Raw genomic sequence first — 23,646 nt, 5'->3', positions numbered from 1 at the left:
GTTAAAAAACCGCAGGCGTTGTGTTCACTGGCTATCCACTCCACCATCGTCAGGTCTTCATTTCCTGGTATTCATAACACAGAGTTCTGAAATCATTCGTATCTGCACTACAGAATGTTCCATTCATTCACCGCGAATCTGGTATTCATCTGAATCTCCACTGCAGACAGGCTTCCGTTTCACCACTGGTGAATGTCCAAGTAACCCAATGCTGGATTTCAGTGGCCTTTTCACACTCGCAGTCGTGCTGTTCAACTGGATCTCCACTCCACCCTGCTCACATCTTCATTTTCCTGTCCACAGAACTCAGACATCAGAAATCATTGGAATCTCCACTACAGAATATTCCGGTCATTCACTGCAAGTCTAGAATACATCTTAATCTCCACTCTGCACAGGCATTCGTTACAATACTGGTATGTCTACCCAGAAACTTGCTATCATCTGAATCTGCATTCAAAAATCATCCATGGGCTGCTTTTCATCTTGCTATCCACACTGCCATTCTGGTGCGAAAGCACAGTATTAGGGCGTGAGCGTCACGCAGCCAGCCTGGCCGAGCCGGGTTCTATTCCTAGCCCTCTCAGAGAGCCCCGGAAGCTACCGAGAGTATCTAGCCCTCGCAGCAAAGCCTGGCAATCCACCCGTGAAATATTCCTTATGCCAAAATTACAGTCACCACAAGTCTCCAAACAAAGACGATACTAAACCGTGCCAGCAAATCAATGAAGTCAGGGAAGACTGGGATAGTGACAGTGATCCACACTGCTGATTAGTGAATTCATCTCAATATCCAATGTATTAGGCCTGCATTTCTTCTCGTTCTCCACGAAATCGAATCCAATTAAAAATCTGCAAAGTGAGCATTTGCTGTCAACTCGCCCCAGGCCTGCTGTTCTGCTCCATATCCAGTCGACTGTAGTATTCTGTTCATTAACCCTGCCACACTACCGAGCTATCTGAGTTCTTCTAAATATCAACACATAAATATATGGTTTTCATCTGCCTGTGCACTGAATCAAGCCGAAGTTTTCATCATCCCGTCCACTCTAAACAGGCCTGGTGTGCATCGACCCCTGAATCAGTCAAAAACATATGGTACTCTCCTGGTCAACGCCACCCAGTGGTGGTGATGATTGTATGCCTGTAAAACTCGTCAGGGTTGAGATTCTTCTACATGTCCCAGTAACCAAATGCTAGTGGTCAGCGGCCTGTTCACATACCGCAGGCGTGCTGTTCAACTGGCTATCCACTCAACCCTGGTTAGCACTACCTTTTCCTGTCCACACAAAACCAGACTTCAGAAATCATTGGCATCTCCACTACAGAAAGTTCCATTCATTCACTGCAAATTTGGAGTTCTTCGAATCTCCCCTCCAGGCAGGCTTTCGTTACACCACTGGTGAATGTCCAAATAACCCAATGATGCTTTTCAACCACCTGTGCTGTTCACTGGCTATCCACTTCACCCTGGTTAGTTCTTCATTTTCCTGTCTACACTACGGAGACATCAGAATTTATTGTAATCTCCACTACAGAATGTTCCGGTCATGCACTATGAGTCTGGAATACATCTGAATCTCCACTCTACGCAGGCATTTGGTTCAGCAAGGTGAGTCTCCCCAGAAACTTGAAATCATCTGAATCTGCACTCAAAAATCATCCATGTGCTGGTTTTCCTCTGCCTACCCACACCTCTATTCTGGCGCAAAAGCACAGCAGTAGGAGGTGTGTGTCACGCAGCCAGCCTGGCCGAGATGGGTTCAATTCCTTGCCCTCTCAGAGAGCCCAGGAAGGTACCAAGAGTATCTGGCCCTCGTGGCAAAGCCTGGCAAGACACCCGTGATTTATTCCATATGCCAAATTTACAGTAACCACAAGTCTCCAAATGAAGACGATACTGAACTGTGCCACCAAATCAATGAAGTCCCGGAGGACTGGGAAAGTGAAAGTGATCCACACAGCTGAGTAGTGAATTCATTTCAATATCCAATGTATTAGGCCTGTGTTTCTTCTCGTTCTCCACGAAATCAAGTCGAATTAGAAATCTGCCAAGTAAACATTTGCTGTCAACTCCCCCCAGGCCTACTGTTAAGCTCCCTATCCAGTGGAATATATTATCTTGTTCATTAACCCTCCCACACTACCAAGCGAACTGAGTTCATCTAAATATCAACAACTACATATTTGGTTTTCATCTGACTACTCTCAATCAAGCTGAAGTTTTCATCATCCCATCCACTCTAACCGGGCCTGGTGTGCATCAACTTCTGAATCAATCGAAACCATATGGTTGTCTCCCGGTCAACACCAACCAGTGGTGGTGGTGGTCGTATGCCTCTAAAACTAGTCAGGGTTGGGATTCTTCTGCATGTCCCAATAACGAAATGCTGGTTTTCAGCGGCCTGTTCACACTCGCAGGTGTGTTCTTCACTGGCTTCCCAATCAACCTGGGACAGCTCTCCATTTCCTGGCTCTGATAAAGCATAGTTCTGAAATCATTGGTATCTCCACTACAGAATGTTCCATTCATTCACTGCGAATCTGGAATTCATCTGAATATCGACTCCAGGCAGGAATTCGTTACACTACTGGTGAATGTGGAAGTAACCCAATGCTGGTTTCAGCGGCCTGTTCACACTAGCAAGCGTGCTGTTCAACTGGCTATCCAATCCAACCTAGTCAGCTTTTATTTTCTTGTCCACACAACCCAGACTTCAGAAATCATTGGAATCTCCACTACAGAATGTTCCATTCACTCACTGACAATCTGGAGTTCATCGTATCTCCACTTCAGGCAGGCTTTCGCTACACCACTGGAGAATGTCCAAGTAACCGAATGCTGGTTTTCAGCATCCTGTTCACAGTCTCAGGCGTTCTGTTCAACTAGATATCCAGTTCACCCTGGTCAGTACTTCATTTTCTTGTCCACACAACCCAGACTTCAGAAATCATTGGAATCTCCACTACATTATGTTCCATTCATTCACTGTGAACCTGGAATTTTTCTGAATCTCCACTCCAGGCCGTCTTTCGTTACAATACAGGTGAATGCCCAAGTAACCCAATGCTGGTTTTCATCGTCCTGTTCACACTCGCAGGAGTGCTGTTCAACTGGCTATCCACTCCACATTGGTCAGCTTTTTCTTTTTCTCTCCACACATCCCAGAATTCAGAAATAATTGGAATCTCCACTACAGAATGTTCCATTCATTCACTGCGAATCTGGAATTCATCTGAATGTCCACTCCATGCAGGCTTTCGTTAAACAAGTGGTGTATGTCCAAGTAACCCAATGCTGGTTTTCAGTGTCCTCTTCACACTCACAGGCATGCTGTTCAACTCGCTATCCACTTCATAGTGATCAGCTCTTTGTTTTCCCTTCCACGCAGCCCAGACTTCAGATACCATTGGAATCTCCACTAGAGAATATTCCGTTCATTCACTGCCAACCTGGAGAGCATCGATTCTCCACTCCAGGCAGGTTTTTGTTACACACTGCTGAATGTCCAAGTAACAAAATCGTTGTTTTCAGAGGTCTGTTCACACTCGCAGGCGTACTGTTCTACCGGCTATCCACTCCATCCTGGGCTGCTCTACATTTTTCATTCTACACAACGGTAACTTCAGAAACCATTGGAATCACCACTACAGAATGTTCTATACATTTACTGCCAATCTGGAATTCATCGAACCTCCACTCCACGCAGGAATTCGTTACAACATTGGTGAATATCCAAGTGCTCAAATGCTGGTTTTCAGCCGCCTGTTCACACTCGCAAGTGTGCTTTTCAACTGGCTATCGACTCCCCACTGGTCAGCTCTTTCATTTCGTGATCACACAACCCAGACTTAAGAAATCATTGGAAACTCCACAACAGAATGTTCCATTCATTCACTATCAATCTGGAGATCATCGAATCTCCACTCCAGGCAGACTTTGGTTACACCACTGCTGAATATCTAAGCAACCCAAAGCTGGTTTGCAGAGGCCTGTTCACAGTCGCAGGACTACTGTTGAACTGGCTATCCACTCAACACTAGTCAGCTCTTCATTTTCATGTCCACACAACCCAGACTTCAGAAATCATTGGAATTTCCACGACAAAATGGTCGATTCATTCACTCCCAATCTGGAATTCATCGAATCTCCACGCACGGCAGGCTTTCATTACACCACTGGTGAATATCTAAGTAACCAAATGCAGATTTTCAGTGGCCTGTTCACACTCGGAGGCGTGTTGCTCACCTGGCTATGCACTCCTTCCTATTCAGCTCTTCATTTTCCTATCCACACAAACCAGACTTCAGAATTCATTGGAATCTCCACTACAGAATGTTCCATTCATTCACTGCGAATCTGGAATTCATCTGTATCTTCACTCCATGCAGGCTTTCGTTACGACACTGCTGAAAGTCCAAGTAACCCATTGCTGGTTTTCAGCCTCCTGTTCACACTCGCAGAAATGCTGTTCAACTGGCTAGGCACTACACAGTGGTCTGCTCTTTCTTTTCCTGTCCACACAGCCCAGACTTCAAAAATCATTGAAATATCCACTACAGAATGTTCCATTCATTCATTGCCAATCTGGAAATCATCTGAATCTCCACTCTAGGCAGGCTTTCGTTACACCACTGCTTTATATCCAAGTACCCCAATACTTGCTTTAAGCGTCCTTTCACACTCGCAGTAGTGCTGTTAAATGGGCTATCCACTCCATAGTGGTCAGCTCTTTCTTTTCCTGTCCACACAACCAACACTTCAGAAATCATTGGAATCTCCACTACAGAATGTTCCATTCATTCACTGCCAATCTGGAAATCATCTGAATCTCCACTCTACGCAGGCTTTCGTTACACCACTGCTGTATGTCCAAGTACCCCAATACTTGCTTTCAGCGTCCTTTCACACTCGCAGTAGTGCTGTTAAACTGGCTATCCACTCCACAGTGGTCAGCTCTTTCTTTTCCTGTCCACACAACCAACACTTCAGAAATCATTGGAATCTCCACTACAGAATGTTCCATTCATTCATTACGAATCTGGAATTCATCTGAATCTCCACTCCATGCAGTCTTTCGTTACACCACTGGTGAATGTCCAAGTATCCAAATGCTGGTTCTAAGAGGCCAGTTCACACTGAATCTCCACTCCATGCAGGCTTTTGTAACTGCACTGCTGAATGTCCAAGTAACTCAATGCTGGTTTTCAGCGTCCTTTTCACACTCGAAGGCGTGCTGTTCAACTGATGATCCACTCCACAGTGGTCAGTTCTGTCTTTTCCTGTCCACACAACCCACACTTCAGAAATCATTGTAATCTCCACTACACAATGTTCCATTCTTTCACTGCGAATCTGGAATTCATCGAATCTCCACTCCAGGAAGTTTTTCGCTATATCACTGGTGAATATCCAAGTACACCAATGCTGGTTTACAGCGGCCTTTTTACACTCACAGGCGTGCTGTGTAACTGGCTATCCACTCCATCCTGGTCAGCTCTCCATATTCCTTCTACACAACCCAGACTTCAGAAATCATTGGAATCTCCACTACAGAATGTTCCATTCATTCACTGCGAATCAGGAATTCGTCTGAATCTCCACTCAAGGCAGGCTTTCGTTACACTACTGCTGAATGTCCAAGTACCCCAATGCTGGTTTCACAGGCCTCTTCACATTCGCAGGACTGCTGTTCAACTGGCGATCCACTCTAACCTGGTGTGCTCTTCATTTTCCTGTCCGCAAGACCCAGACTTCAGAAATCATTGGAAACTCCACTAAAGAATGTTACATTCATTCGCTGACAATCTGGAAATCATAGAATCTTCACTCCAGGAAAGCTTTTGTTACATCTCTCCTGAATGTCCAAGTAACACAATGCTGGTTTTCAGAGGCCTGTTCACACTTGCAGTCGTGCTGTTCAACTGACTATCCAATCAACCCTACTCAGCTCTTCATTTTCCTGTCCACATAACCCAGACATCAGAAATCATTGGAGCCTCCACTGCAGAATGTTCCATTCATTTACTGGGGATTTGAAATTCATCTGAGTCTCCACTCTAGGCAGGCTTTCGTTATGCCACTGCGTAAATTCCAAGTAACCCAATACTGGTTTTCAGCGACCTGTTCACACTCGCAGTAATGCTGTTAAACTGGCTATCCACTCCACAGTGATCAGCTCTTTCTGTTCCTGTCCACACAACCAAGACTTCAGAAAACATTGGAATCTCCACTACAGAATGTTCCATTTATTCACTGCAAATCTGGAGATCCTCTGAATCTCCACTCCAGGCCGGCTTTCGTTACTCCACTTCTGAATGTCCACATAACCCAATGCTGGTTTTCAAAGGCCTGTTCATACTTACAGGCGTTCTGTTCAACTGGCTATCCCCTCAACCCTGGTCAGCTCTTCATTTTCCTGTCCACACAACCCAGAATTTAGAAATCATTGGAAACTCCACTGCAGAATGTTCCATTCATTCACTGCCAATCTGGAGTTCATCAAATCTCCACTCCAGGCAGGATTTCCTTTCACCACTGTTGAATATCCAAGTAATCCAATGCTGGTTTTCGACAGCCTGTTCAAACTCACAGGCCTGCGGTTCAACTGGTTATCCACTTTAACCTGGTCTGCTCTTCATTTTCCTGTACACAACACAGACTTTAGAAATCATTGGAATCTCCACTACAGAATGTTCCATTCATTCACTGCTAATCTGGAGATCATCGTATCTACTCTCCATGCTGGCATTCGTAACACCAGTGCTGAATGTCCAAGTAACCCAATGCTGGTTTTCCGAGGCCTGTTCACACTTGTAATCCTGCTGTTCAACTGGCTATCCACTCAACCCTATTCAGCACTTCATTTAACTGTCTACAAAACCCAGACTTCAGAAAGCATTGGAATGTTCCATTCATTCACTAACAATCTGGAATTCAACGAATCTCCACTCCCGACAGGCATTCTTTACACCACTGCTGAATATCCGAGTAACCCAATGCTGGTTTTCAGCGGCCCATTCACACTCGGAGGTGTGGTGTCCAATTGGCTATCCAGTCCAACCTGGTCAGCTCATCACATTTCTGTCCACATTACTAGACTTCAGAAATCAGTAGAATCTCCACTAAAGAATGTTCCATTCATTCACTGCCAATCTGGTGATCCTCTGAATCTCCACTCCAGGCAGGCTTTTGTGACACCACTGCTGAATGTTCAAGTAACCCAATGCTGGTTTCCAGAGAACTGTTCACACTCGCATTGTGCTGTTAAACTGGCTATACACTCCACCCTGATCAGCTTTTCATTTTCCTGTCCACACAACCCAGACTCCAAAATTACTGGAATCTCTACTTCAGAATTTTCCATTCATTCCCTGCGAATCTGGGATTTATCTGAATTTCCACTCCAGGCAGGATTTCGTTTACCACTGGTGAATGTCCAAGTAACCCAAAGCTGGTTTTCAGCGTCGTATTCACATTCGCAGGCAAGCTGTTCAACTGTCTGTCCACTCCACAGTGGTGAGCTCTTTCTTTTCCTGTCCACACAACTCAGACTTCAGAAATCAGTGGAATCTCCACTAGCGAATATTCCATTCATTTACTGCCAATCTGGAGATCTTCGAATCTCCACTCCAGGCAGGCTTTCGTTACAAACTGCTGAATGTGCAATTAACCTAATGTTGTTTTTCAGAGTAGTATTCACACTCTCAGGTGTGCTGTTCAACTAGATATCCACTCCTCAGTGGTCAGCTCTTTCTATTCCTGTCCAAACACAACCAGACTTCAGAAAACATTGGAATCTCCACTACAGAATGTTCCATTCATTCACTCCGAATCTGGAATTCATCTGAATCTCCATTCAAGGCAGGATTTCATTACAACAGTGGTGAACATCCAAGTAACCCAATACTAATTGTCAGTGGTCAGCTCTACATTTCCTGGTGACAATAACCCATAATTTTGAAATCATTTGTATCTTCAATACAGATTGTTCCATTCATTCCCTGCAAATCTGGTAATCATCTGAATCTCCACACCACGAAGGCTTTCGTTACACCACGGGTGAATGTCTAAGTAACCCAATGTTGAATTTCAGCGTCCTGTTCACACTCGCAGGCGTGCTGTTCTACTGGCTATCAACTTCACAGTGGTCAGCACTTTCTTTTCCTGTCCAAACAACACTGTCTTCAGAAATCATTGGAATCTGCACTACAGAATTTTCCATACATTCTCTTCCAGTCTGGAGAGCTTCGAATCTCCACTCCAGGCAGGCTATCGTTACACCACTGCTGAATGTTCAAGTAACCCAATGCTGGTTTTCAGCGTCCTGTTCACACATGCAGGCGTACTGCTCAACTGCCTAGCCACTCCAACCTGGTCAGCTCTTCATTTTTCTGTCCAAACAACCCAGACTTCAGAAATCATCAAAATCTCCACTATAAAATATTTCATTCCTTCAATGCCAATCTGGAATTCATCTGAATGTCCATTTCAGGCAGGCTTTCGTTACACCACTGGTGAATATCCAAATACCCAAATGCTAGTTTTAAGTGGCATTTTCACACTCCCACGTGTGCTGTTCAATGGTCTATCCATTCTCAGTGGTCAGTTCTTTCTTTTCCTGTCCACACAACCCAAACTTTAGAAATCATTGGAATCTCCACCACAGTATGTTCCATTCATTCACTGCCAATTTGGAGATCATGGAATCTCCACTCCAGGCAGGCTTTCAATACACATTGCTGAATATCTAAGTAACATAATGGTGGTTTTCAGAGGGCTGTTCACACTCGGAGGCTTGCTGTTCAACTGGCTATCCACTCAACCCTGCTCAGCTCTACATTTTCCTGTACATACTACCCAGAATTCAGAAATCATTGGAATCTCTACTAGAGATGTTCCATTCATTGAATGCCAATGTGAAATTCATCGAATCTCCACTCCAGGCAGGATTCCGTTACACCACTGGTGAATAACCAAGTACCCAAATGCTGGTTTTCAGAGGCTTGTTCACACTCGCAGGCATGCTGTTCACTGGCTATCCACTCAACAATGGTCAGCTCTACATTTTCCTGTCCAAACAACCCAGACTTCAGAAATAATTGGAATCTCCACTACAGAATGTTCCATTCATTCACTGCCAATATGGAGATCATCGAATCTCAACTCCAGCCAGGCTTTCGATATACACTGCTGAATATCCAAGTAAAACAATGGTGGTTTTCAGAGGCCTGTTCACAATCAGAGGCGTGCTGTTCAACTGGCTAACTAACCATTTAACCCAGGTCAGCTTTGTGCTGTTAAACTGGCTATACACTCCACCCTGATCAGCTTTTCATTTTCCTGTTCACACAATCCAGACTCCAGAAATTATTGGAATATCCACTACAGAATGTTCCATTCATTCAATGCCAATCTGGAGTTCTTCAAATATCCACTCCAGGTAGGCTTTCGTTGCATCACTGGGGAATGTCCATGTAACCCAATGCTGGTTTTCTGCGTCCTGTTCACACTCGCAGGCGTGCTGTTCAACTGGCTTTCCACTCAACCCTGGTCAGCTATTCATTTTCCTGTCCACACAAACAAGACTTCAGAAATATTTGGAATCTCCACTACAGAATTTCCATTCATTCACTGCCAATCTGGCATTCATCGAATCTCAAGTCCAGGCAGCATTTTGTTACAACACTGATGAATACCCTAGTAACAAAAGGCTAGTGGTCAGCGGCCTGTTCACATACCGCAGGCCTGTTGTTCACTGGCTATCCATACCACCCTGGTCAACTCTTCATTTCATGGTGTCAATAACCCAGAGTTCTGAAATTATTGGTATCTCCACTACAGAATGTTCCATTCATTCACCGCCAATCTGGAATTCATAGAATCTCCACTCCAGGCAGGATTTCGTTACATCACTGGTGAATATCCAAGTACCCCACTGCTGGTTTTCAGCGGACTGTTCACACTTGCAGGTGTGCTATTCAACTGGCTATGCAGTCCACACTGGTCATGTCTTTCTTTTCCTGTCCACAAAACCCAGACTTCAGAAATCATTGGAATCTCCACTACAGAATGTTCCATTCATTCACTGTGAATCAGGAATTCATCTGAATCTCCACTCCATGCAGGATTTCATTACACCACTGGTTAATATTCAAGTGTCCCAATGCTGGTTTTCATCGGCCTTTTTACACTCGCTGGCGTGCTGTTCTACTCGCTATCCACTCCATCCTTGTCAGCTCTCCATATTCCTGTCCACAAAACCCAAACTTCATAAACCATCGGAATCTCCACTATAGAATGTTCCAATCATCCACAGCCCATCAGGAATTCATCGAATCTCCTCTCCATTCAGGATTTCCTTACACTACACGTGAATATCCAAGTACCACAATGTTGGTTTTCATCGTCCTATTCACACTCAAAGCAGTGCTGATGAACTGGTTATCAACCATGGCCAGCTCTTCATATTCCTGTCCACATAACCCAGACTTCATAAATCATTAGAATCTCCATTACAGAATGTTTTTTTCATTCACTGCCAATCTGGAGATCATCGAATATCCACTCCAGGGAGGCTTTCGTTACACCACTACTGAATGTCCAATTAACACAGTTCTGGTTTTCAGAGGCCTGTTCACACTCGCAGGCCTGCTGTTCAACTGGCTATACACAAAACCCTGGTCAGCTCTTCATTTTCCTTTCCACACAACCCAGACTTCAGAAATCATTGGAATCTCTACTGTAGAATGTTCCATTCATTCACTGCAAATCTGGAGTCATCGAATCTCCACTACAGGCAGGCTTTCGTTACACCACTGGTGAATATCCAAGTAACCCAATGCTGGTTTTCCGAGGCCTGTTCACACTCGAAGGCCTGCTGTTCAACTGGCTATCCACTCAACACTGATCAGATCTTCATTTTCTTTTCCACACAACCTAGACTTCAGAAATCATTGGAATCTCCACCACAGAATGTTCCATTCATTCACTGTGAATCAGGAATTCATCTGAATCTCCACTCCATGCAGGATTTCATTACACCACTGTTGAATATTCAAGTATCCCAATGCTGGTTTTCATCGGCCTTTTTACACTTGCTGCCTGCTGTTCTACTCGCTATCCACTCCATCCTTGTCATCTCTCCATATTCCTGTCCACACAAACCAAACTTCATAAATCCTTGGAATCGCCACTACAGAATGTTCCATTCATTTACTGCCAATCTGGAATTCATCGAACCGCCACTCCAGGCAGGATTTTGTTACACCAGTGGTGAATATCCAAGTACACCAATGGTTGTATTCAGCGGCCTGTTTCCACTGACAGATGTGCTATTCAACTGCCTAACCACACCACAGTGGTCAGTTGTTTCTTTTCCTGTCCTCACAACCCAGATTTCAGAAATCATTGGAATCTCCACTACAGATTGTTCCATTTATTTACTACCAAGCTGGAGATAATCGAATCTCCACTCCAGGCAGGCTTTCTATACACACTGCTGAATATTCAAGTAACTCAGTGGTGGTGTTCAGAAGCCTGTTCACACTCGGAGGCGTGCTGTTCAACTGGCTATCAACTCCACCCTGCTCGGCTCTTCATTTTCTTGTCCATGCAACCCAGACTCCAGAAATCATTGGAATCTCGACTTCAGATATTCCATTCAGTCACTGTCAATCTGGAGATCATCGAATCTCCAATTGAGGCAGGCGTTCGTTACACCACTGCTGCATATCCAAGGAACCCAATGCTGTCTTTCAGGGGCCTGTTGTCAGTCGCAGGCCTGCTGTTCAAATGGCTATTCACTCAAATATGATTAGCTCTTCATTTGCCTGTCCACACACTCAGACTTCAGAAATCATTGGAATCTCCACTACAGAATGTTCCATTTATTCACTGCCAATCTTTAATTCATGGAACCACCACTCAAGTCGGGAATTCATTAAACCACAGGTGAATATACAAGTAACCCAAAGCTGGTTTTCAGCAGCCTGTTCAAACTCGCTGGCGTGCTGTTCAACTGGCTATCCACTAAACCCTGGTCAGCTCTTCCTTTTCCCGTCCACACAACCCAGAATTCAGAAGTCATTGGAATCTCCACTAAAGAATGTTCCATTCATTCACTGCTTCTCTGGAATTTATCTGAATCTCCACTCCATGCAGGCTTTCGTTAAACCACTGGTGAATGTCCAAGTAACTCAATGCTAGTGTTCAGCGTCCTGTTGACACTCGCAAGAGTGTTGTTCAACTGGCTATACACTCAACCCTCGTCAGCTCTTCATTTTCCTGTGCATATATCTCAGACTTCAGAAACCATTAGAATCTCCACTACAGAATGTTCCATATATTCACTGCCAATCTTGAGATAATCGAATCTCCACTCAGGCAGGCTTTCGTTACACCACTGCTGACTGTCCAAGTAACCCAATGCTGGATCTCAGAGGACTGTTCATACTCGCAGGCCTGCTGTTCAACTGGCTATCCACTAAACCCTGGTCAGCTCTTCATTTTCCTTTCCACACAACCCACACTTCAGAAATCATTGGAATCTCCACTACAGAATGTTCCATTCATTCACTGCCAATCTGGAATTCATGGAATCTCCACTCCAGGCAGGCTTTCGTTACACCACTGCTGAATGTCCTAGTAACACAATGCTGGTTTTCAGCAGCCTGTTAAAACTCGAAGGCCTGCTGTTCAACAGGCTACCCACGCTAATCTGGTCTGCTCTTCATTTTTTCGTCCACACAACCCAGAATTCAGAAATCATTGGAATCTCAACTACAGAATGTTTCATTCATTCACTGCGAATCTGGCATTCATCTGAATCCCCACTCCAGGCAGCTTTCGTTACACCACTGTTGAATGTCCAAGTAACACTGTGCTGGTTTTCCGCGACCTGTTCATACTCGCAGGCATGCTGTTCAACTAGCTGTCCACTCCACAGTGGTCAGCTCATTCTTTTCCTTTCCACACAACTCCGACTGTAGAAATCATTGGAATCTCCACTAGAGAATGTTCCATTCATTCACTGTCAATCTGGAGTTCTTCGAATCTCCACTCCAGGCAGGCTTTCGTTAAATGACTGGTGAATGTCCAAGTAACCCAATGCTGGTTTTCAGGGTCCTGTTCACTACTGGAGGCGTTCTGTCAAACTGGCTATCTACTCCAGAGTGGTCAGCTCTTTCTCTTCCTGTCCACACAACCTAGACTTCAGAAATCATTTGAACCTCCATTCCAGAATGTTCCATTCATTCACTGCGATACTGGAATTGATCTGAATCTCCACTCCATGCAGGTTTTCGTTACACCAGTGCTGAATATCCAAGTAACCCAATGCTGGTTTTCAGAGGCCTGTTCACACTTGCAGGCCTGCTGTTCAAGTGACTATTCACTCTACCCTGGTCAGCTATTCATTTTCCTGTGCTCACAACCCAGACTTTAGAAATCATTGGAATCTCCACTACCGAATATTCCATTCATTCACTGCCAATCTGGAATTCATAGAATCTCCTCTCCAGGCAGGATTACATTACATCACAGGTAAATATCCAAGTACCACATTGTTGGTTTTCATCTTCCTCTTCAAACTCACAGGCGTGCTGTTAAACTGGCTATCCACTCAACCCCTGTCAGCTCTTCATTTTCCTGTCCACATAACCCAGTCTTCAGAAACCATTAGAATCTCCACTACATTCCACTATCTTCCATTCATTCACTGCCAATCTTGATTTCATAGAATCTCCACTCTAGACAGGCTTTCGTTGCACCACTTGTGAATATCCAAGTAACCCAATGCTGGTTTTCAGCGTTCTGTTCATATTTGCAGTAGTGCTGTTCAACTGCCTATCCACTCCACAGTGGTCAGCACTTTCTTTTCCTGTCCATACAAAAGAGAACTCCCAGAATGACCACCAACTGGGCACTCTTTGGCACTATTGCGGCAACATGGGAAGATCCCATTGTTGACAACATTGAGGAAGAATACGATCGACTGGTTCAGCACCCCTATGAATGTGCGAGGAACGCCAGGAGAGAGATAGCCATAAAAAAACGCCTGTCTTCGAAAACTCTTGAGCTAATTCGCCAGCGTGGTTTGGCCCATGCTTCAGGCAACCGCAAGCTAACGGTCGAGCTCGCAAAGCAGTGCAGAGATGCGATCAAAGAAGACCTCAAAGAGAGAAGAGCAGAAGTACTGGTAGATGTGGCAGAAGCCTGGAAAAGTATTCGTAACGCCCGTCTGTCCTTCACCAACTACAAGACCAAGATGACTGCCCTCCGACGTCCTGATTGATCCATCACATCCTCCAGAACGGCAATGGAGAAGATGATCCATGACTTCTACTCAAATCTCTTCGATAGCCATGTCCACTTACCGACATACCAAATTCCACAGGATGGATATGTCGTTCCCAACGTTCTCCCTTCCGAAATCCGACACGCCATTTCGTCGATAAAGAAACAAACAGCACCCGGCCCAGACAAGCTCAGACCTGAACAGCTGAAGAACCTGCCATCAGTACTCATCAATACACTGGCTCGGCTCTTCACTTGCTACCTGTCTGAATGTAAGGTTCCGTCCCAATGGAAAACCAGCAGGACTGTACTACTGTTCAAGGAGGGAGACATCCATGGCATTGGCAACTATCGCCCGGTCTGCCTATTGTCTGTCATCTACAAGTTGCTCACTTGAGTCATCCTAAATAGTATTGGCAGAACACTAGATGAAGGACAACCATGCGAGCAAGCCGGGTTACGCAAAGGATTCAGCACCATCGACCAGATCCACATGATAACCAAGCTCATTGAGTTTTCTCGGGAGTTCAAAATGCCGCTCTGTTTAACGTTCATTGATTTAAAGAAGGCCTTTGATTCTGTTGAGACGGAAGCGGTCATTGAAGCCCTAGCCAATCAGGGCATTCAAGCCCAGTACATCAAGTCCTCCGTGAGCTGTATTGCGGATTCACTACCAGGATCTCACCATTCTACAAAGAAGTGATCGTTGATGTCAAGAGAGGGGTTCAGCAGGGTGATACCATTTCACCGAAACTCTTCAGTGCCACCCTCGAGAACACCATGCGACAACTGGAATGGGAAGGAATTGGAGTGAAGATAGATGGTCGGTAACTACACCGCCTCCGCTTTGTTGATGACATTGTTTTAATAACACCAAACATCAGCCAAGCTGCACAAATGCTGGCCAACTTTGACAGTGAGTGTGGAAAGGTAGGACTACAGATGAATCTTTCAAAGACAATGTTTATGAGAAACAGCCTCATTCCTGACGCCCCATTGGCTCTCAACGGAACGACCATCTCTGAATGCAACAGCTATGTGTACCTAAGTCGAGAAGTCAACATGACAAATGACCTGGCACCAGAGCTGCGCAGGAGGATGAGAGCGGCTTGGAACGCCTTCAAGAACGTCGAAGAAATAGCTAAGAGGACGAAGAACCTCCGGCTCCGGGCACATCTCTTTGATTCCACTGTTCTTCCTGCATTAATATGTGCCTTAGAGACCTGGGCCGTACACAAACAGGATGAGAACGCTATTCAGGTCTCCCAAAGAAGAATAGAGAGAGCAATGCTTGGAATATCACGTTTCACTCAAATGAGAGAAAGAATCCGGAGTTCGGACATCCGTCAACGTCAAGAATCAGGGACGCTGTCTCATTTGCCAAGGTGTCAAAAATCAGATGGGCTGGTCACGTAATGAGATTTAAAGATGACCGCTGGACTAGAGCTGTTACTGACTGGATTCCACGGGATGTAAAAACACCGCGTGGCCGCCCACCTACCAGATGGTCAGACTTCTTCGTCAAGGTCATGAACGATCGGTTTTAGGCTCTTCATGTTCCCAGAGCGAACAGATGCCATTGGACTACAATAGCACGCGACAGGGACAAATGGAGGCGTTACTGGCGCCCGCTCGAGCAAATTGACAACTAACGGGAAGTTAAGTGATTAATTGATAAGTCCACATAACGCAGACTTCAGAAACCTTTAGAATCTCCAGAACAGAATGTTCCATTCATTCACTGCCAATCTGGAATTCATAGAATCTCCACTTCAGGCAGTCTTTCGTTGCACTACTGGTGAATATCCACATAACCCAATGCTGGTTTTCAGCGTATTTTTCACATTCGCAGATGTGCTGTTCAACTTGCTATCCACTCCAATGTGGTCAGCTGTTTCTTTTCATGTCCACAGAACCCAGTCTTCAGAAATCATTGGAATCTCCAGTACAGTATGTTGCATTCATTCACTGCCAATCTGGAGTTCTTCGAATCTCCACTCCAGGCAGGCTTTTGTTACAACATTGATGAATGTCCAATTAACCCAATGCTGGTTTTCAGCGTCCTGTTCACACTAGCAGGCGTGCTGTTCAACAGGCTATCCACTCCACCCTGGTCAGCTATTTTTTTTCCTGTCCACAAAGCCGAGACTTCAGAAATCATTGGAATCTCCACTACAGAATGTTCCATTCATTCACTGCCAATCTGGAATTCATCTGAATCTCCACTCTATACAGTCTTTCATTACACCACTGGTGAATTTCCAAGTAAACCAATGCTGGTTTTCAGCGTCCTGTTCACAATCGTAGGCGTACTGTTCAACTGGCTTTCCACTCAACCATAGTCAGCTCTTCATTTTCTGTCCACACAACACAGATTTCAGAAATCATTGGAGTCTCCACTACAGAATTTCCATTCATTCACTGCCAATCTGGAATTCATTAACTCTTCACTACAGGCAGGATTTCGCTACACCACTGGTGAATATCCAAGTTACCCATTGCTAGTGGACAGCGGCCTGATCACATACCGCAGGCATGGTGTTCACTGGGTATCCACTCCACCCTTGTAATCTCTTCATTTCCTGGTGCCAATAACCCAGAGTTCTGAAATAATTGGTATCTCCACTACAGAATGTTCCATTCACTCACTGCCAAATATGGAATTTAAACGAATCTCAACTCCAGGCAGGTTTTCGTTACACCAATGGTGAATGTCCAAGTAACGCAATGCTGGTTTTCAGCGGCCTGTTCACACTCACAGGCGTGCTGTTCAACTCGCTATACACTCAACTCTGTTCAGCTCTTCGTTTTCCTGTTCACACAACCTAGACTTCAGAAATCATTGGACTCTCCACTACAGAATTTCCATTCATCCACTGCCAATCTGGAATTCATCGAATCTCCACTCCAGGCAGGATTACGTTACACCACTGGTGAAGATTCAAGTATCCTAATCTAATGGTCAGCGGCCTTTTCTCACATCTCATGCATGATGTTCACTGGCTATCCACTCCACCCTGGTCAGCTCGTCATTTCCTGGTGGTCAATAAAACAGAGTTCTGAAATCATTGGTATCGCCACTACAGAATGTTCCATTCACTCACTGCCAAATATGGAATTTAAATGAAACTCCACTCCAGGCAGGTTTTCATTACACCAATGGTGAATGTCCAAGTAACGCAATGCTGGTTTTCAGCGGCCTGTTCACACTCACAGGCGTGCTGTTCAACTCGCTATACACTCAACCTTGGTTAGATGTTCATTTTCCTGTCCACAAAACCCAGACATCAGAAATCATTGGAATCTCCACTACAGAATGTTCTATTCATTCACTGCCAATCTGGAAGTCATGGAATCTCCACTCCAGGCAGGATTTCCTTACACCATAGGTGAATATCGAAGTACCACAATGCTGGTTTTCATCGTCCTGTTCACACTCGCACAAGTGCTGTACAATTGGCTATCCACTTAACCCTGGCGAGCACTACATTTTCCTGTCCACACAAAGCAGCCTTCAATAATCATTGTCATCTCCACTACAGAATGTTGAATTCATTCACTGCGATTCTGGAATTAATCTGAATCTGCAGTCCAGCAGGCTTTCATTACACCACTGGTGAATGTCCAAGTAACGCAATGCTGGTTTTCAGCGGTCTGTTCACACTCGTAGGCGTGCTGTTCACTGGCTATCCACTCAACACTGGTCAGCTCTTCTTTATCCTGTCAACACAACCCAGACTTCAGAAATCAATGGAATCTCCACTTCAGATGTTCCATTCATTCACTGCCAGTCTGGAATTCATCGAATCTCCACTAGTGTCAGGATATCGTTACACCACTGCTGAATGTACAAGTAAACTAATGCTGGTTTTCAGCAGCCTTTTCAAACTCGCAGGCTGGCTATTCATCTGGCTATCCACGCTATCCTGGTCTGCACTTCATTTTCCTGTACACACAACACACAATTCAGAAATCATTGGAACCTGCCCTACAGAATGTTCCATTCGTTCACTGCGAATCTGGAATTCATCTGAATCTCCACTCCAGACAGGCTTCGTTGCACCACTGGTGAATGTCCATGTGACACAATGCTGGATTTCAGAGGCCTGTCAACATTCGCAGGCATGCTGTTCAACTAGCTATCCATTAAACAGTAGTTAGCCATTTCTTTTCCTGTCCACACAACCCAGACATCAGAAATCATTGGAATCTCCACTACAGAATGTTCCATTCATTCACTGCCCACCTGGAGATCAATGAATCTCCACTCAAGGCAGGCTTTTGTTTCACCACTGCTGAATGTCCATGTAACCCAATGCTGATTTTCAGAAGCCTGTTAACACTAGCAGGCCTGCTGTTCAACTGGCTAAGCACTCAGCCCTGGTCAGCTCTTCATTTTCCTCCCCACACAACCCAGACTTGAGAAAACATTGGAATCTCCACTACAGAATGTTCTATTCTTTCACTGCCGATCTGGAATTCATCGAATCTCAACTCCATGCAGGATTCCGTTACAGAAGAGGTGAATATCCAAGTACCACAATGCTGGTTTTCATCGTACTGTTCACACACGCAGGCTTGCTGTTAAACTGGCTATCCACTCTACAATGGTCAGCTCTTCATTTTCCTGTCTACATAACACAAACTTTAGAAACCGTTAGAATCTCCAATACAGAATGTTCCATTCATTCACAGCCAATATGGAATTCATAGAATCTCCACTCTAAGAGAGCTTTCGTTGCAACACTGGTGAATATACAAGTAACCCAGTGCTGAATTTCAGCGTCCTGTTCAGACTCGCAAGCTTGCTGTCCAAGTGGCTTTCCACTCCACAGTGGTCACCTCTTTATTTTCCTGTACACACAACCCAGACCTCAGAAAACATCGGAATATCCAGCACAGAATGTTCCATTCATCCACTCCCAATCTGGAGTTCTTCGAATCTCCACTCCAGGCAGGCTTTCCTTACACCACTGGTGAATGTCCAATTAACCCAATGCTGGTTTTCAGTGTCCTATTCACACTCGCAGGCGAGCTGTTCCACTGGCTATCTACTCTACAGTGGTTAGCTCTTTCTTTTCCTTTCCACATAGCCAACACTTCAGAAATCATTGGAATTTTCCTCTACTGAATGTTCCATTCATTCACTGCGAATCTGTAATTCATCTGAATCTCCACTCCATGCAGTCTTTCGTTACACCACTGCTGAATGTCCAAGTAACCCAATGTTGGTTTTCAGCGTCCTGTTCACACTTGCAGGCATGCTGTTCAACTGGCTTTCCACTCAACCCTGGTCAGATCTTCATTTTCCTGTTCAAACAACCTAGACATCAGAAATCATTAGAATCCCCACTACAGAATTTCCATTCATTCACTGCCATTCTGGAATTCATCGAATCTCCACTTCAGGCAGGATTACCTTACACCACTGGTGATGACCAAGTACCCCAATCTAGTGGTCAGCAGATTGTTCACATTCCGCAGGCGTGGTGTTCACTGGCTATCCACTCCATCCTTGTCAGCTCTTCATTTTCTGGTGCCAAAATACAGAGTTGTGAAATCATTGGTATCTCCACTACAGAATGTTCCATTTATTCACTGCCAAATCTGGAATTTATCGTATCTCCACTCAGGGCAGGCATTCGTTACAGCACTGGTGAATGTCGAAGTAACGTAATGCTGGTTTTCAGCAGCCTGTTCACACTCGGAGGCGTGCTGTTCAACTGGCTAACCACTCCACAGTGGTCAGCTCTTTCTTTTCCTGTCCACACAACCCAGACATCAGAAATCATTGAATTCTCCACTCCAGAATGTTCCATTTATTCACTGCCAATCTGGAATTCATAGAATCTCCACTCCAGGCAGGATTTCCAAACAACACTGGTGAATATCCAAGGAGCACAATGCTGGTTAACAGCAGGCTGTTCAAACTCGCAGGCTTGCTGTTCAACGGGCTATCCACGCTAACCTAATCTGCTCTTCATTTTCCTGTCCACACAACCCCGATTTCAGAAATCATTGGAATCTCCACAAAAGAATGTTCCATTCATTCACTGCGAATCTCAAATTCATCTGAATCTTCACTTCAGGCAGGCTGTCGTTACACCACTGCTGAATGTCCAAGTAACAAATTGCTTCTTTTCAGCGTCCTGTTCACACTTGCAGGCTTGTTGTTCAACTGGATTTCCACTCAACCCTGGAAAGCTCTTCATTTTCCTGTCCACACAACCCAGACTTCAGAAATGATTGGAATCTCCACTACAGAATTTCGATTCATTCACTGCCAATCTGAAATTCATCGAATCTCCACTCCAAGCAGGATTTCGTTATATCAATGGTGAATGTCCAAGTAACCCAATGCTAGTTTTCAGCGTCCTCTTCCCACTCGCAGGTGTGCTGTTCAACTGGCTATCATCTCCACAGTGGTCAGTTCTCTTTTGCGGTCCACACAACCCAGACTTCAGAAATCATTGAAATCTCCACTATATAATGTTCAATTCATTCACTGCCAATCTAGAGATTATCGAATCTCCATTACAGGCAGGCTTTTATTACACCACTGGTGAACATTCAAGTACCACAATGCTGGCACTCATCTTCCTGTTCACACTTGCAGGAGTGCTGTTCAACTGGCTATCCACTCAACCCTGGTCAGCTGTTCATTTTCATGTCCACACAACTCAGACTTCAGAAAACATTGGAATATCCACTACATAATGTTCCATTCATTCATTAAGAAACTGGAATTCATCTGAATCTCCACTCCATGCAGTCTTTCGTCACACCACTGGTGAATATCCAAGTAACCCAATGCTGGTTTTCAGCGCCCTGTTCACAATCGCAGGCGTGCTGTTCAACTGGCTTTCCACCCAACCCTGGTCAGCTCATCATTTTCATGTCCACACAACCCAGACTTCAGAAATCATTGGAATCTCCACTACAGAATGTTCCATTCATTCACTGCCAATCTGGAGATAATCGAATATCCACTTCAGGGAGGCTTTTTTTACACCACTGCTGCTGAATGTCTAAGTAACCCAATGCTGGTTTTCAGAGGCCTGTTCACATTCGCAGCCGTGCTGTTCAGCGGGATATCGACTCAACCATGATCAGCTCTTCATTTTCATATCTACACAACCCGGACTTCAGAAATCATTGGAATCTCCACTACAGAATGTTCCATTCATTTACTGTCAATCTGGAATTCATCTTATCTCCACTCCAGGCAGGTTTTCGTTACACCAGTGGTGAATATCCAAGTAAACCAATGCTGGTTATCAGCAGTCTGTTAAAACTCGCAGGCATTGTGTTCAACTGCCTAAGCACTCTAACATGGTCTGCTCTTCATTTTCCTGTCAACACAACCCAGAATTCAGAAATTATTGGAATCTCCACTACAAAATGTTCCATTTATTCACTGTCAATATGGAATATATCAGAATCTCCACTCCAGGCAGTCTTTCGTTACACCACTGGTGAATGTCCAATTAACCCAATGCTGGTTTTCAGTGTCCTGTTCACACTCGCAGGCAGGCTGTTAACTGGCTATCAACTCCACAGTGGTCAGCTCTTTCTTTTTCTTTACAGACAACTCACATTTCAGAAATCATTGGAATCTCCACTAGAAAATGTTCAATTCATTCACTGTCAATCTGGAATTCATCTGAATCTCCACTCCAGGCAGGCATTCGTTACACCACTGGTGAATATCCAAGTAACACAATGCTGGTTTTCAGCGTCCTGTTCATACTCACAGGCATGCTTTTTAGCTGCGTATCCACTCCACCCTTGTCAGTTCTTCCTTTTTCTGTCTACACAAACCAGACTTCAGAAATCATTGGAATCTTCACTATAAAATGTTCTATTCATTCTCTGCCAATCCCGAATTTATCTGATACTCCACTCCAAGCAGGCTTTCGTTACACCACTGATGAGCATCCAAGTAATCCAATACTGGTTTTCATCATCCTGTTCACAATCGCAGACGTGCTGTTCAACTGGCTATCCACTCAACCCTGGTCAGCTCTACATTTTCCTGTCCACATAACCTAGACTTCAGAAACAATTATTATCTCCACTACAGAATGTTCCATTCATTCACTGACAATCTGGAATTTTTCGAATCTCCACTCCAGGCAGGCTTTCGTTACACCACTGCTGAATATTCAAGTAACCCAATGCTAGTTTTTAGAGGCCTGTTCACACTCGCAGGCCTGCTGTTCAACTGGCCATCCACTCTAACCTGGTCAGCTCTTCATTTTCCTGTCCAACACTACCCATACTTCAGAAATCATTGGAATCTCCACTACAGAATGGTCCATTTATTCACTGCCAAACTGGAATTCATAGAATCTCCACTCCATGCAAGCTTTCAGTGCACCACTGTTAAATATCCCAGTAACCCAATGCTGGTTTTCAGCATCCTGTTAACACTCGCAGGCGTGCTGTTCAACTGGCTATCCTCTCAACATTTATCAGCTCTTTATTTTTCTGTCCAAAGAACTGAGAATTCTGAAATCATTGGTATTTCCACTACAGAATGTTCCTTCATTCACTGCCAATCTGGAATTCATCGAATCCCCACCTCAGGCAGGATTTCGTTATACCACTGCTGAATATCCAAGTAACCCAATGATGGTTATCATCAGCCTGTTAAAACTCGCAGGCCTGCTGTTCAAGTGGCTATCCACTCTAACCTGGTCAGCTCTTCATTTTCCTGTCCACACTACCCAGACTTCAGAAATCATTGCAATCTCCACTACAGAATGTTCCGTTCAATAATTGTTAGACTGGAATTCATAGAATCTCCACACACGGCAGCCTTTCGTTGCACCACTGCTGAATATCCAGGAACAAAATGCTCGTTTTCAGTGTCCTGTTCACTCTCGCAGGCGTCCTGTTCAAGTGGCTATCCACTCAACCCTGGTCAGATCTTTCTTTTCCTGTCCACACCACCCAGATATGATTAATCATAGGAATCTCAACTAAAGAATGTTCCATTAATTTACTGCCAATCTGCAGATGATCAAATCACCACTCAGGCAGGCTTTCGTTACACCACTGCTGCATGTCTAGGTAACCCAATGCTGGTTTTCAGAGGCCTGTTGGCACTCTCAGGCATGCTGTACAACTGGCTATCCACTCAACCTTGGTCAGCTCTTCCTTTTCCTGTCCACACAACCCATACTTCAGAAATAATTGGAATCTCCACTAAAGAATGTTTCATTCATTCATTGCCAATCTGGAATTCATCGAATCTCCACTCCAGGCAGGATTTCATTACAGCACTATTGAATAACCAGGTAACCCAATGCTAGTGGTCAGCGGCCTGCTCACATACCGCAGATGTT

Source organism: Sorex fumeus, unplaced genomic scaffold (genome assembly GCF_029834395.1).
Source record: "Sorex fumeus unplaced genomic scaffold, SorFum_2.1 ptg000087l, whole genome shotgun sequence".
In the NCBI taxonomy this organism is placed as follows: domain Eukaryota; kingdom Metazoa; phylum Chordata; class Mammalia; order Eulipotyphla; family Soricidae; genus Sorex; species Sorex fumeus.
This window is presented reverse-complemented; position numbering follows the sequence as displayed.